Here is a 16,042-nt window from a genome sequence, read left to right on the forward strand (position 1 = left end):
ATTACACTTCACAACGTTTTGTATCCATAACATGATTGTGTTATTGTACAATTTAGCAGTAAAAGCAGAAGCCTCTGTAAGTCAATCCTATATGTTTCAACTTGGGAGCAAAACAAAAAAAAAGTTACCTTCATGCTAATTAAACAACTGGACTTTGGGGTCAAGTGTTGTCGTATCCGGCCCATGCCCCGGATATGAAAGCCCCCTTACTGGACTACTGAATATAATAATATTCCATTATATTTTGTATTTTGAATTGTTACCTTCAACCAGAATTTTGTGATTTCCTTGGCATAAATATAGACGTTTTTACCATAAATTGGTGCCTAAAAATGAATCAGAATGCAGGAGTTGAAGTCTACCCTCAAAATTTACAGCATTAGCTTAGCCCAGCACAGATCCTGCAGGTAACTGGTTCCAACTAGCCTACTGCTCCGAATTGTGACAAAAGTGACAAAATAACGCCAACATGTTCCTATTTACATGTTGTGATTTGTATAGTCACAGCGTGTACAAAAAACAGCGTAATATGAGACACAGCCATCTTCTAACAGTAAACAAACCGGGAACTATATTCTCAGACAGGCTTGCTGTGAGCATATCACTCCGCCCATGTACTATATTCTTCTGCCTGAGAATATAGTTCCCAGTTTGTTTACAGTTAGAAGATGACTGTGTTTCATGTTACGTTGTTTTTTGTACACGCTGTGACTCTATAAATCACAACATGTAAATAGGAACATGTTGGCGTTATTTTGTCACTTATTCGGAGCAGTAGGATTACTGGAACCATTCACCTGCATGTTCTGTGCTGGCCTGATGCCGCTGGAGCCGTCAGACAGCATTACAGCACGCACGGAGATGAGAAGGGTATGTATAGACTTGTCTAACTCTGGGGGTTACGGTGAATAAGCTAAATTCCCAATAAGTCGGCGTGTTCCTTTAAATTGCAGAGTTAGAGAGTTAAAACAGATGACTAGATGGAGAACCAGACTGATAATATGTGCAGTGTCAACAGAGAGAAAAACGGACAAACAGACAGACCGTGACAACAAAAAGACAACCTCCTGTAGAGAAGGACAGTAACAGCATACAAACGGCATAAATAGGCAGTATGTGTATTGTTATAAACGTGTGCTCTTTAAAAAGTAGTAAGCATTGTTTGCCACTTACTTACAATACATGTTTAACAATCTGTTACACATAAGGTACTGGTTATATTATTTTCCCATCAGTACACAAATGTAATTAGTGAATGCACGTGTCCGTGGGTGGGGCTGGTGTGGCTACAGTGCCATCGCTGAATTGGGATCAATAAAAAAAAAAATCTATCTATCTATCTATCTATCTATCTATCTATCGGAGCTCAGTGTAAGTTCTTACAGGAAGACTTCAATAACGTTTGCCCATCACTCCTAGTGATCAGCTGTTTCTAGGCATTCACTTGTCAGTAACCAATCAGATTCAGCTATTCACTTTTCAGTTAAACCAATCAGATTCAGTTATGTATTTCACAAGCCAATCACAGCGTGACATCCTGTTTTAAATCCGGTCTCTTCTCTGCGGTTGTCATTTCAGGATCACAGTGCGACCCACCTCCTCCCCTTAAAACCACCGGTCGTCTCGTCCCTTGTTCCCTGGGTCTTCGTCAGCTGACCTCCCCTTGGGGCTCTCAATAGCATTTTACTGTGCATCTTCATCACCACCAGTGTCTAGACTCCATTGGGGGATACGTCTGAGTTTCCCTACCCTTTTAAAACATATTGGATACGATGGAGTCTAATCTCCATAGATTTTGTACATTTCATAATTTGGTCATGTAGCAATAAATCTTTTCCTATTTCAGTATTTCCTTTAGGATTTGTTTTGCCCCCACACCATGAAACGGAACTGACACGTTGCCGCGACACAAACAAATATATTTATTCAGCTCTATTCACACACACAATGAGGCATATTTTCAGTTGTGATTGAACTGTATTTTTTGAGTTACTATATAGGCCAACTTTGATCTTGACATATAGGCTAAGCATTCTGCAGCAAATAACGATAAACCCACTATTAATGACATTATCTTAATGCAATGTAACTACTTCAGCATGTAAATAATGCACCTAAAATACAAACGTTCTCTGACATGCACTCTAACAATGCAGCCCTATTTCTGATACCGTGGGGGGCCGAAATGTTGCCGCGGGGGGCCGCCACGGTCAAATTAACGTAGAGGAAACACTGTATTTGCAAGGAAGTCTCTCCTGATTGAAATAGTTTCTTTTCAAGTTTGAGAATTGGGCCTGTCATGACAAATTTATGTTATGTTGCCTAGGTTAATGTTAAGTTGTCATTACAAAGACATAAACAGGTTGTATTGTCTAGTTTAATGTCAAGTTGTCACAACACAGAGATTGTTGTCTTCGTTAATGTCAAGTTGTCATGACAAAGACATCTCGGACAATGCTAACTTTGCCTTAAAAGTGTAATAATTTACCGAATGACACCAAATGACAACAGTCATGAACATTCAAAATGACTCCTTCATGTTCATTATAAGTGTCATGTGATAATTCTGACTGTTTCATGTCATTCTTATGCACACCCCTTTCAAATAAAGTGTTACCCATCTTTTCTTTAAGCTTTGACATACCCTAGTGTGTGACCTCATCAGCCGGTCAACAAAAGTGTTACCCTTGACACATTCAGCACAGCGCTTCAAAGAAGCTAGTTCTTTGATTGAAATCCTAAAATCCAACCTCCTGCTCACTCATCTATCTGCTAATACTTCACTGTAGCTTACCGGGCTCTTTGAAAACTTCAATTGGGCTCTGCTTACTGGGATTATTATTTCAACAGAAGTTTCCTTGGCTTGGGATTGCAATTGTGAAATACATTAACCCACAGAAGAAGACCTATCTCTGCCTATAGTGGTTCGGTGCAGTACTGGGATTTCTAAGTGAAAGAGTAAGATTTCTCAGTGTTGTCACCATCATTTAAACTGATAGTGTTTTTAAAAAACAACTTTTTTTATTATCCACAAAGGATGTTTTTTTAAAACACTCCTGCTCCCTTTGCAGGGTTTCCGCAGGGTCTTAGAAAGTCTTAGGGCGTTTTCACACATACCTCGTTTGGTCCAGACTTTCAGACTTTTTAAGTTTGATCCGAACCAAAATTACAGTTGTGAAACCTCCCCCGGACCGCGGTCCGGATCAAAAGACCAAATTTTGGTCCGATAAAAAGAGGTGGTCTCGGTCCGAACCAAACTGAACCATGGTCCGTTTCGTTTATAGTGTGAAAGCATTTTTTGGATGGTTCGGACTTTTGGACCAAATACAAGAAGCTCTGGCAGGCTCTCCTTGTGTTACAAGACCGGGGAAGCTCCTTTAAGGTGCTTAGTGAGAGAGAGTGACGGTGAATGCGTTCAGAGAAGACAGCTGTCGGCTATCAGAGCAGAGAATACATCAGCAGTTTATTTGTTAAGTGGTAAATGTACAGCGTAGGTTTCAGTTTGTCTCTGAATAAATGCTCCAGAAAGAAAGTTCCCGTGTCTTGCTTCTCAACATCACAACAAAACAAAAAGGGGCTGCGGCAGTAGGGGGAGAGCAGCAGTTAGTAGGGGGAGAGCAGCAGTCAGTAGGGGGAGAGCAGCAGTCAGTAGGGGGAGAGCAGCAGTCAGTAGGGGGAGAGCAGCAGTCAGTTGGAAAAACTCCGACACAGAGAGAGCATATGAGAGGACGAGGAAGCCCTTCAACAAACCAATCAGAAGTATCTGGAGACGTAGCTCACGTATGTGATGACGGCAGGACGTAGGTTTGTTACGTATAGATCTTTAGTGCGCTTGCAAAACTGCAGTGTGAAACCACAACTTACCGGATCAAATGTATACAATGTAACAAAAACATGAACCTTGGTCCGGACTTTCATGTGTGAGAACGCCCTTAAATTCGCTTAAGTATTGTGTTGTAGGTATTCAATCATTTTAAACAGGTCAGAATTTTCCTACGTCCATGCAACGCTACCTCTAATGCTTCTGTCGCTAGTCGAAATATAATTTTGCTGTATTACGACTATAAATGATACAAACATGCAACTTATGTTACAGCCAATCAGCTTTCGGGTTATTGGCGCAAGTCTTTTTCAGGCTGTACCACAGACATAAAACTGATTTTATCTTCAGCTATGGGCAAGTACGAGTTTAGCTATACTTTTCTTGAAAAAAACGTGAATTTAGGGCTTGGTTGATGTGATAACGGTCTTGAATTTTATTCATAATGGTCTTAAAAAGTTCTTAAATTTGACTTGGTGAAGCCTGCAAAAACTCTGGTATGGTACTTGTGTGACTGGCTGCGATATTGGCTGTGCTGAACTGCGACCAGAGGTGTGCCAGTTATTAAATGGCTCAGTACTGTTTGACTGTAAAGGACCACTTGGATTTGCGCTTGCTTCGCCCCTGCCTGCTCAGACCAGGTCAATGATGCTTGTTGATGCTTGCTAAATGTGCAGTCACGTCCTCTCTATTCTCATGGCTTCACCACATGATAACACTGTTTCCAAACAGTTAAGTATCTTTCTACTGATGAATGAAAAATAAATCCTTAAAGCAGGAGAAAAAACAAAAGGTGTAACATTTCCCTTTGGTTTGACTGACTCTCTGGACTGGTGGATGCCACTTCTCACAGCCAAACTGTTGCTGCAGTCTATTACTGGTTCTACTTTATACCTAATGTCATTAAAGTGTTTCTTACAGTTTATGAACTATGTCTTGCCAATGGATCTCCTAAGAGCAACACAATAAGCAAATGTGTTTTCTCCTCATCAGCTAATTGAATTGAAGGTGCTGTAAATTTGCTGCTGGTGAGTCCACACCTCCCACACAGCGACATCAGTTTTCTCCATATGCTCCATAATAGTGTTATCAGAGCACTGTGGCCCAACGAGCCTTGCTTTACAAATGATTTACTGAACCTGTGGTTCTCAGTAAGTACTCAGTAAGTACTCAGATCCTTAAGTGAAAGCACTAATACTACACTTTGAAAATACATTTAATGTACATTAAAAGTATTACATGTTTAAAATACATTTAATAACATTTTTATTTTCATTGTCACAATTATCTTTTTTTTTTTTTTTTTTTTTTTTTTTTTTTTTAATGGTAATGCAACCAAATCTACGCCACTCAGACGTGAACAAATCTAAAAAAACAACAATTCTGCTTTACTTTTACATCTGTGGTCAGATAACCAAACATAATGTATGGAATTATTAAGTTGATAAAAAATCTTAACCTCATGTTCATTTTATACATGACTTCTTATGCATATTGCAAAGTTAAAGCTTACAACATATGACTCTTACTCTTGTCTTTTACAAATCGAGGCCGCAGGCCTTGAATGTATGGAGCTAGAACAGTTACAGTAACCTGTGGTATTGAAAATAAAAATTGGCATTGAAACAACAAATATTGGCACTGAAAATGTTTCAACTGATAAATAAAACCCAAATCTCAAAAAGTTATAATCTAACAATGCTATTATTTTATTTCACTTTGAAATTTTTTTGCATGATGGGTTTTTCAATGTCAGTCTACTCTTTTTCTTGATGTCTGTCTTTTTTCTATGCCAAAACGGTGACAGAAAGTTGAAACTGAAAACCAGTGACATTGTAAAAATCCTGATACTGTAAAAAAAACTGTCACTGAAAAAGAAATATAGATTGAAATTGAAAAACCTATCATAATGCAAAAAAATGTCAAATTGAAATTATATAATAGGATTGTGAGATTATAACTTTTTGGTATTTGTGTTTTATATTTCAGTTCAAAATTTTTCAGGGCCAATATTTGTTATTTCAATGCTAATTTTTATTTTCAATACCACAGCTTATGTGCCAAGTTTGTAGGATAACTACGGTGGCCGACACAAAAACATGAATGGCTCTAGGTTTGTCTGTTCTGGGCTACTGTAGAAACATGGCGGTGCAACATGGCAGACTTGGTGGAAGAGGAGCCGCTCTGTATGTATATAAGAACAGCTCATTGTAAGGTAACAAAATCAAGATTCATATTTTCAGATGACTATACACTGATGAAAACATAGTTATTAATATTGTATTTTATTTCTGCCAATAGATTGCCCCAAATCCTAAACACTACACCTTAAGTACAGTACTTAGTTACATTCCACCACTGGTCCTAACTGAGCCCATGATTACTACACAGCTCAGAAACAGCTGTATTGCTCAAGTAAAGGAAACTTAAAGCTTTAGTGCGTAACTTTTTGATGTTAATGAACGTCCGTTACATTCAAGCCATTGCCAAATTAGTTGCTGCAATGCTAATTAAGACTATCAGCTCCATACAACTCTCTCTGTATTTCTCAGTATGGCTATGTTCAGAAGATTGTGGTGTGACTTTCGCTCGCAGAAACTTGAGGGAAGATAATTACCTCTTCTGAAGAGTCCATCATGTTTTTTTCTTTTTTTTTAAAGATTATTTTTTGGGGGCATTTTAGGCCTTTATTTTGACAGGACAGCTGAAGACATGAAAGGGGAGAGAGAGTGGGAATGACATGCAGGAAAGGGCCGCTGGTTGGAGTCGAACCCGCGTCTGGTCTATAGCTATATGGGCGCCTGCTCTACCAACTGAGTAGTATATATCCTTGACGTTTCACTTCCGGGATTTATCCGTTGCCTTGGGCTTCCTTTGTTTTGGCATTTTAAACTCCGGTGGATTTCTGAGGACTATGGTTAACTGCTCCTCAGATCTCTGCAGGGTAAATCCAGACAGCTAGCTAGACTATCTGTCCAATCTGAGTTTTCTGTTGTACAACTAAAACAACTTTGGAACGTACACATGTTCCACCAAAACAACCTTCCCGAGACTATTTTGCAGCGGCATCGCGGCATTTCTCCGGTTCTAAGTACCGCCCCAGACGATTGTGATTGGTTTAAAGAAATTCCATTAAACCAGAGCACGTTTTCCTCCCATCCCCGAATGCTATGTGGAGTAGCCAGACTCTCCTCCAGCGCGCTTTGGAGGAGGGTTTGGCAAAGCGAGACTACCAACTGAGCTACCCGGGTGCCCTCCATCATGTTTTTTTAATCCTCCTTGGCTACAAGGAACTGCGTTGAGCAGGGGTGGGGGTGGTGCACGATCACGGAAGGCTTATATCATTTGGTTGCTCCGACAGTGTTGTTGTCATTCCTCATGGGGGTGACAGAAACTACGCACTATAGCTCTAAGAAAGCAAAATTCCCCTGCCAAGTTCTTGTTAACTTTTACAGAGGAGCAATAGAACATCATTGGTACCCATCTACTGGGCATCAGTGATATCCGTGAGAGCCCAAAGGATACTAAAAGTCAACACCCAACCAGGCACAACCTGTTCACGCTGCTGCTGGAAAGTGATACCAAAGTATCCACAGCTGTACCACCAGACTACAGAGCAGCTTTTTTTCCTCAGACTGTAAGACTCCTCAACTCATCCTCCATACTCCACCATAAAAATAGTTTTGTTTAGTCTTTTTCTTGTGTAGCATAAAGGGACAACTTGCATTTTCCTGTGCAACCCTGTGTTGTAGAATGACAATAGATGGACCTTTAAACTTCCTGTAAACTGAAATCGATGTTGATGATGAACAGTTTGGGTAATCATTTTACTGTTTGCCTTTGTTTTGTCTTCCAAATAATTCTGACAAAACTGTTTAAAATAAAGCTCAGCTAACACTGGATTTTTGAGGCCAATACTAATGTTTGAGAAGCGCAAAAAGAATGCAACAAAGTTATTAGTTGGCACTCTGTTGAGTTTACTGCCACAGAAGAGAAACAAATCAAAATCTCTTGCATAACGGCTTCTCTCTCTGCCAAGACTCAATAATGTTACCAGCTACAAGCTAAAAAGTTAAGAGCTTAAAACCACAGGTCTCCCAACCACGACCAGAGCTCTTTTCTACTCTTTTCTACTCTTTTCTTTTTTCTACTCTCACACTTTAAAGTGTGAGAGTGGATCATTTTCTTGTCAAGCCTTCATCAGTCTGCTTTTATACTGAGCATGTAACTTTTGTTTAGCAATGCTAGCACCAAATAGCTCAACTGTTGGATATATTTGGACAGTAATGATGCCCTTATATAAATCGTACAGTCTGTGGTGGTCCCCTGACATTTTGACACTGTAGCGCCACCAGCAGGTTGCCTTGAGTAATGAACCAAATTGAATTGAAAGTTTTTGGTGTGTACTTACTCTTGACCTGTGTACTTGATATGGTCTCACCAGTGGTTAGCAATAGTTTGTCCTTAGTTACTAAACAGTGTCAAAAACAGGTTCCAATAGAGACGGCAAAGCCCAGAAAACAAAGGTGGTGTGTTTCTGTCTTTATACAAGTGTGTGCATGAATTTCGCTGCAGTAAAGTGTGGGAGTTTGAGTGTGTTCTGAAGAGGTACATGTATATACTGTGTGTTTGTTTTGTATGTTGTGTGTCAATTTTAAACTGTCCCTAAAAAGCTGCCTGAAAAAAGCTCCACATGCAGGTAATGAGAGAGAAGTGTGTGTGTGTGTGTGTGTGTGTGTGTGTGTGTGTGTGTGTGTGTGTGTGTGTGTGTGTGTGTGTGTTTTAAAGAGGGTTGTTGTGCTGGCTCCGTTTAATTGGAGCAATACACATACAGATGCAAATGTCCAAAACACAGCTGTTAAATGCAGCACTGATTTGTTTCTTCTCTCCTCCACACGCTCATCCTGTTCTTCCTCTCTAATTACAGAATGAGCAGCGTGGGCAGCTCATCCCAATCTGGAACTCTCTCACTGACATTTACCAAGAAATCGGGCAGCGCAGATAAAAAACAGGCTGCAAAATGTTATTTGTGTCTGTCTGGTCTTGTTAGACTGACCGAGACTGACAAAGTCATCCCTCCACTCTAGTATCCAACATCTACCTCTTCCTTTGGCCATCCATCTATCTGTTTCTTAAAACGTCTATCCATAAATTATGTTACATCACCACACAAGTAAAATACCTCATACACAAAAGCATGAATCCAAATCAAAATACTTTAATTAAAAATGGAACTTAACAGCATTCCTACAGAGAATGGTATCATGAGGGGGATGGTTTTATAATTTTTAAATACAAATTAGCAATTCATACCCTCAGGCTCATCATTTGTACTTTCAAATAGCTCAATTTGTTTCCTTGATTTTAGAATTTGCGTAAATTATTAATTCAAATGAACAGGAGCAGTCTGTTATCCTGTTTAAGTCAGAGATAACACAGCTGTGTATTTGACAGTCTAAACTCAGCGCTTTGCACAGAACAGGTACCATTCACACACACATTCATCAGGCCTGCTCATCAGATAAACATTCACACACACATTCACGCACCGATGGTGGAGAAACTTTGTCATGTTGAGCAGGGGCCAGGGATCGAACCACCGACCTTCAGATTGGTAGACGACCACTCTTGCGATGTTTGCTCATAAAGTAGCTGTGTTTTTGCTTCTTTTCTTTTAGCCATGCGTCTGTACCGCAGCCTTGCTTGAAAACTGTTGGTTGGTTGGTTGGTTTGTGTACAACCACCATAGCAATGCACGGAGATGACCGTAAGCCATAAACAGGCAAGAGGCCATAAACTGTCCGTAAACTGTCGTAAAAATCCCGATTGAGACGCAGATTCTGCATGCGCTGTAACATAACACATATTTCTTATTTGGAATATCCAAACAGAATATGCTGTTTACATGACCTGTATTCTGAATATGGTCATTTTCTAAATAATAGTGGAATATTGGTGTGCGTGTAAACGTACTCAGTGTTTGGTCCCCTTCTGTTCTTAATATACACCTCCTCGCTAGGTCCAACTATCCGCATAGAGTTATTTTTTTAACCATTGCTATAATGATACCCAGCTGTCTTTCCATCCCTCCAGACAACCCTACTGTCTCAGCACAGATCTCAGCCTGCCTCAATGATTTCTCAAACCTGAAGATGGAATGTCACCTTCAACTCAATCGCTCTAAGAATAGAGTCCTGGTTATCCCAGCCAGTCCTTCTGTTCAGCACATTAGTATCCAGCTCTGCTCTGCCTCACTCTCTCCAACAAAGTCTGCAAGAAATCTGAGCATTCTGATTGATGACCGACTAACATTCACTGAGCATGTTGCACTCACACTCGGTCTTTGAGGCAGAAAATCTCAATCCAAAATATTCTACTGTGTGTTCCCTTGGGGGGTGGAAGAGTTACCGAACTTCATTCAGTCTGCAATATCCTCTTCAGAGAATACTTACTCACCTAATATGCTCTCTCTGTCTCTCCCTTTCTGTCTATACTTCCCTATCTGTCTCTCAAAAAAAGGTTTATACCATTAACTTATTTGTTACTTCATGCACCTGCAACCTTGTGGCACTTGTGTCAGGTGGAACATGTTACTGTGACTTTTGCAGCACATATTTTTCTCCTTGATCTACTGGGGGTTAGATTGTTGAATTAAGACATACATGATATTTATGGATTAAAAAAAGTATTTGACACTATAGATCACACCATTTTTATGAGAGGGATAAGAGGTGTAGTTTTAAAATGGTTAAGCAGCTACTTAGAGAATATATAACAGTATGTACAGTTTGCTGGAAATACATCTGAAGGCAGGAAGATTGAATGTGGAGTCCCCCAAGGTTCAGTTTTGTGGCCTAAATTACTTATTTTGTACATTAATGATATTTGTGAGGTGTCACAATTATTGCAATTTGTGCTGTTTGCAGATGATACTTTTTTTTTAGTTCAGGAGATGATCTGAAAACCTAAGCAGAAATTTTTGAAAAAGAAAAGGTTAAACTGAAAAAATGGTTTGATGCAAACAACTTATCACTGAACTTAAAAACAAAACAAAGTTTATGTTTTTTTCTAAACAGAAGTGAGATGGAAATGTTTCATAATCGACTGATGGAACTCCTATTGAAAGAGTGTTTGAGTTTAGATTTTTGGGTGTGATAATAGATGACAAACTGACATGGAAATCACATAATAGAACATCAAACAAAGGTGTCCAAGAAAATTTCGGTTCTAAACAAAGCAAAGTATGTGTTAGATTACAAGGCAATTCAAATTCTGTACTGTTCACTTATTTTGCCTTACTGTAGTTACTGTGTGGAAGTGTGGGGAACACATATGCAACTAACATAGTCATTGTTCATTTTACAGAAAAGAGCAATACGAATTCTATATAAAAAAGGATTTCCAAGAACACACAAATGGACTGTCTATCAATCAGGATAAATGAAACTCAAAGACCTTGTAGAATTAAAGACTGTTGGTGATGTTTCAGGTAAAAAGTAGAGAATTACCAGAAAATATACAAACAATGCTTTTAGTTCAGAAAGTGAGGATCATAGAAAAAAATTTAATTTTAAACACCAGGCACGAACAATTTTAAAGCAAATGTGCATTTCAATATGTGGTGTAAACCGATGGAACTCCTTGGATAATGCTTTCTTCTTTGCTTCTCTTCATAGTAGGGGTGGTACAGTTCATGAAAAAATATCGCGTGTGTGCGTCTCATGGTTCGTCAGTACACTGTTAATGTGCACTAACCACTTACTGTTAAAACACTTACTGGAAATGACGAGGGGGACGAGCGTAACAAATACAACACATGGCCGCTGATTGGACGAACGCGTCACGTGGGTCTTGCTGCTCCCGAATTTCAAAACAGACTCTAATGGCATTTCGATCTAAATATATCGTATATTTTACGAAAATAATTCACGAAACGTGTTTTTGAAAACATTTTAAGCAAGAAATAGGCCATACAGTTTCTGAATCTGTCTGTTTTTTTGATCGACAAAGGTCAGTTTAAAAGATTTTCGTCAGATTTTGAGAGGCGCCGAACCGACCACTCCTCAAGTGGAGTGTGGAGTGCCGCTGATGCAGGTCAGGTCACATGTAGAAATGTCAAGTGGCTGCCTGGAGTTGGAGGATGCGCCAGCGTCGTATATAGACTGGTGTGTGGGAAAATTTGGGATTTCTTGTTACTTATGACGAAAGCGGAAATAAAACAATAGATAGAACTGTCACTATGTGCATGTATTGTGCAACATGCATTCAATATGCTAATTTTAGCTATATTTTTTTATTATGTTATTTATTCAGGGGAGGTTCACTGAGAGGCAGCCTCTCTTTTACAGAAACGCCCTGATCACATTCACACAGTTCCACATTCATACCTGAAAGCTGCCCAGTACAACCAAAGTCTGATCTGCTGGCCACTGTGCAGCTCCACCACTGGGGTTAAGGGCCTTGCTCAAGGGCACCTCAGTGGTGGTAATGAGGGAGGGACAAGTGCTGTTCTTTCACTTTCCCCACCCAAATTTTGACCTCCCGGTCATGAGCTTGCTTCTCTAACCTTTAGGCCACCACTGCCCACCATATATCATATGCTGAAGTATATTTCTGGAGTGTTAAAGATTAAAAGAAAAAATAATAAGAACCATACAGAACCAAAAAAAAACGTGCTACTAACCGGGTTTTGTGAACCGTACCACCCCTACTTCATAGTCGTCAGATTCATCTACCAACCCTTATTTAGCTGGCTCAGGTATGCCTTGGACCAGCTCAATGCTGTTATAGTTTTAGACTGCTGGGGGACTTCCTTTGACACCGAGCTCCTTTCTCCTCTATCTTTCCATCTGTGTGCATTCATGTCCCAGAAATGCATGTTACTAACTTAGTTCTGGGGAGCTTATGCCCCGGAGCCCTTAAGTTTTCTCACCCCGCAGTTTTCCTTGGATTAGGGTGGCACCTAAATCATGGTTGCAGCTGTTGCTGTGGTCCTGCTCTGTGCCCTGCTATGCCCTGCTACGCCCTGCAGTGCCCTGCTACGCCCTGCAGTTCCTTGCTACACCCTGCTACACCATGGACTACTACAACTACTATTTCTAGTCATAGTTCCATTATTTTTATTTTGACTATAATTGCCACTAAATGCTTGCTCTTGGGGTAATTACTGGAATTGTTGGGTCTTTGTAAATTATAGATCATGGTCTATTTTTTTCTTTCCTTTTTGGTCTCCTTCCTCTCTCTCTTTTATCTGTAAAATAAATTGTTAACTGACCGTCTTTTTCTGTTGTACCATTTGAGAAAGGGGCTGGTAAAGATTTCTCTTCATCCAGCTCCTTTCCCATCATGGATATGTAATGTGATACCTCAAATAATGTATTGTTTGATTATAAAAATGTGTCTGTTTCCATGAGTGCAATAAAAACAATGTGAAGTGAAGTACCTCATTTGTACGTTGCTTAGAGGCTGTAAGCCTTTCATAGTAGATGATCCACCATGTTGATTATGTTGTATCTGCGTATAACATTTTTGATATACGATAATGCAAACAGTTATCCAATTGTACTGACCTGCAGCAGACAAAACATATCCTTTGTGTGTATGATGTGTGTGTGTGTGATTTGTAAATTGGTACATGGAATGAATTTCGGTATGGTGTGTGTGTGTGTGTGTGTGTGTGTGTGTGTGTGTGTGTGTGTGTGTGCGCACACTTTTATAAAAGGTGTGGGTGTTTATTTACCTCCCATTGTCTCGACAGACAGGCTGACACTCTCATCAATTGTTGCATGTGAACAATGGAAGCCTCCCTGCTCTGAATTATCTCTGTGTGAGGAGGGAGGCAGGTGCTGCAGATGGAGAAGGCTCCCATTCATTACCTCCACCTCCATTACCATCATTACCTGCCTACCACAGCACACAGGCAGAAGAGGAGGGACGCAGAGACGCCAAGCCTGTCACACTCATCAACAACAAGGGACATTAAGACACTGACCCACTTTCCACTTTGTGTTGCAATGAATCCTGAGGGATGGGACTGGACGAAGGTAAAGAGAAACCTGAGCATTAAATCCTGTTAAATCCTGGTGATGTGACCAAAAGCACCTGCGGGTCAGAGATGGAATGAGCAAACTTATGTTCTGATCAGACTGCTCTATCAACTGAATAAACATACATTGGTGCAAAAATTAGCATTAGGCATCGTTTTATCTCCTGTAGACCACTCTCAAGGCCCCAACAAAAAGACCAGCAAGTTGCCAGGTCCTAAAAGCCAAATAAACATACAAATAAGAAATCTAAAAGGTACTTTTTATCATATGTTTTGGTCATGTCAACCAAGCTGATATCTCAGTGTTTAAGTGTTTAAATGTATCTGTTACCCCCTTTCACTCCGTTTCACTCCATGTCTTTTGGGAATTAATATGTCTGAATAAATATAAAAGCATGTACATATATCTTGCTTTGATGGCAACTCAAAAAAATGCATAGCTTTAAAATTGGAAGACATCCAAGCCCCTAGCAATAGTCCACTGGTGCAATGAACTCTCAAACTACTTTGTTATGGACAGCATTTATTATAAGAGTAAAGACAGAACCGCCAACTTTTTGAGGATATGTCAATTTCATACAGAATATGACGTTGTGAACTTTTACATCAATGTTAGGGACTATGACAACAGTGTAATCTGATTGCATTTGTGTTGTTTAATATGTTTGGTGTTTTTTTAAATTTGCATGTCTTGTCTGTTTTTTTCCTTTTGTGAAGGATTTGAAATATGAGGAATGAGATTTGTTCAAAGAAAACCAAATAACTTTCAAAGATAATTTCCAAAAGGCTAAATTATCATACAAATACAATCACTTTAGTACATCTGGCAACACATTCCTGATCACAGTACTAGTAACGGTACATCACCCCCTTGCACATCATGCAGGGCCAGAGCCGGCCCTCCCTATAAGCCAACTGAGCGGATCCTCATGGCCCCGCAGCAACCAGTGGTCCCCGAAACTCATGCAATCGTTTGCTGAATTGTCTATCTGACCTGGCAACCCTACATATCTACAATGACTTGGCACTTGCTGTTGATAATGTAATGCTATAGACAGTGTTCTATGATAGGGCGACAAGCGAGGATTAATATTGTTATATATATATATATATATATATATATATATATTTATTGTTTGATCCAAATCGTTCAACCGTACGTGTTGCAGCCTGTGGTCTAATTATCCAGGGTTGTGGTTTGGAGTTTTCTTGGGTCCCTTTCAGATTGGGTCCATTTTTTCTGAAAGTCAATTTGTGTTTATTTATCTTTTTAGGATCACGGCCAGATTTCTGGACCCATTACGACCACCCCGTGTGTTGCACTAGAAGGAACAAGGGAGCATGAGAGAAATCAGGAGGGTCTTCACTCCTCTTTTCTCCATTGCCACCCAAACTCCCACTTCATGTTGAGAGGTGAAAAATGATATACAAAGAACAGGGCTGCCTATCTGTCTCTCTCTGCCAGTCTCTATCTATATCTCTCCCTCCCTCTGGCCTCTGAGGGAAATCAATGCAATCTTCTTACCTATGAACTGCTATTTTTCTCACATCAAACCACTATAGCCTGTAGCGTGGCAGTCTTCCAGCTCTGAAAGTGTCGGACAAGTGGGATGATTGATGTTTACAGTCAGTAAAACAGCTACTATTAGACCTCAGTGTTTTTACTTAAGCCTTGGATGCAGTTGTCAGTTGTCGGTATGTAGCCCTCGGGGGGGGGGATAACACTATCTTCGACATTAGCTTTTCTCCGGAAAGGTCTGAGACAGCCTCCCTTCAAACCCAGGCTGGCCTCTGGGGTTGGAAAAAGACAACAAACAAACAAAAACAGATTTCATTCGTTTGTCTGGTGGATAGTAAGGGTTAGGGAGCTTAGGGGAGATGTTTGCCAGTGGAAACGTCAATGCATTTCATCTAAAAACAAAACAAAAAAAAGAAAGAAATACACCTCCACGCAAGATGAATGTGTGCAATATATAGGCCCATATGGTGCAATCCCATTAGCCTCTGCAGCCTTGCATGTTGAGGTTTGTCACGAGCAGACGGCGTGTAATAAATGTTTAGGGAGGGAACAAGGCTGTTTACTCTGGGAAACTGGAGCGAAGCACAGGCTTGGATTGATGGAGGTTCTGGAAAACAGATGGTGGTATTTCTTTGATTATACAACTGGTCATACAACA

This window comes from Perca flavescens, chromosome 10 (genome assembly GCF_004354835.1).
Source record: "Perca flavescens isolate YP-PL-M2 chromosome 10, PFLA_1.0, whole genome shotgun sequence".
Taxonomy (NCBI): domain Eukaryota; kingdom Metazoa; phylum Chordata; class Actinopteri; order Perciformes; family Percidae; genus Perca; species Perca flavescens.